Consider the following 869-nt stretch of genomic DNA (forward strand, 5'->3'; position numbering starts at 1 on the left):
AAAACAACCTTGTTTTAGTTGGATATTTTATTGCAATAGACCTTTTCAATAGAATATAATGCTGAATGTGATAGCAAACGAGAGAAGTAAATTGACCCAAAAATTGTTTGCCATTTACAAAATCTGATGGTGTATTTGTAATTGTATATTTGCAAATAGAATTGTTTGCGGTAAAGTTCAAGCATACACACACACTTGCAAACACACACACACTAATTAAGTGTTCAAGACCCAAGAGAATGACATACACATTTTGATTATTTATATAAAACCAAACACATATAATTCCTTAAAAAAAAAAAAAAAAAAAAACAGAAAATCTTGATATTTAGTATTAAACATGCCAAATCAGGATTTTTAATTAAATTGTCCACCTGCATGTACATACTTGGGATATCTTTTTTTTTTTTTTTTTTTTTTTTTTTTTTTTTTTTTTGAGACAGAGTCTCCCTCTGTCACCCAGCCTGGAGTGCAGTGGCGCGATCTGGGCTCACTGCAAGCTCGGACTCCCGGGTTGAGGCCACTCTCCTGCCTCAGCCTCCCAAGAAGCTGGGACTACAGGTGCCCAACACCATGCCAGGCTAATTTTTTGCATTTTTAGTAGAGACGGGGTTTCACCGTGTTAGCCAGGATGATCTCGATTTCCTGACCTCGTGATCCGCCCGTCTCGGCCTCCCAAAGTGCTGCGATTACAGGTGTGAGTCACCGCACCCGGCCCGGGATGTCTTTAATGTAACCTGACTCTGGATTAAAACTGAATAAATTTACAAATATGTATACATCTCAACTTTTACCTTAAAGTGATAAAATTGAAAATGGCACTGATGTAATGAATGAAAAAAATAAGAAATGTGTCGTTCTCAACAACT

Source organism: Mandrillus leucophaeus, unplaced genomic scaffold (genome assembly GCF_000951045.1).
Source record: "Mandrillus leucophaeus isolate KB7577 unplaced genomic scaffold, Mleu.le_1.0 Scaffold358, whole genome shotgun sequence".
Taxonomy (NCBI): domain Eukaryota; kingdom Metazoa; phylum Chordata; class Mammalia; order Primates; family Cercopithecidae; genus Mandrillus; species Mandrillus leucophaeus.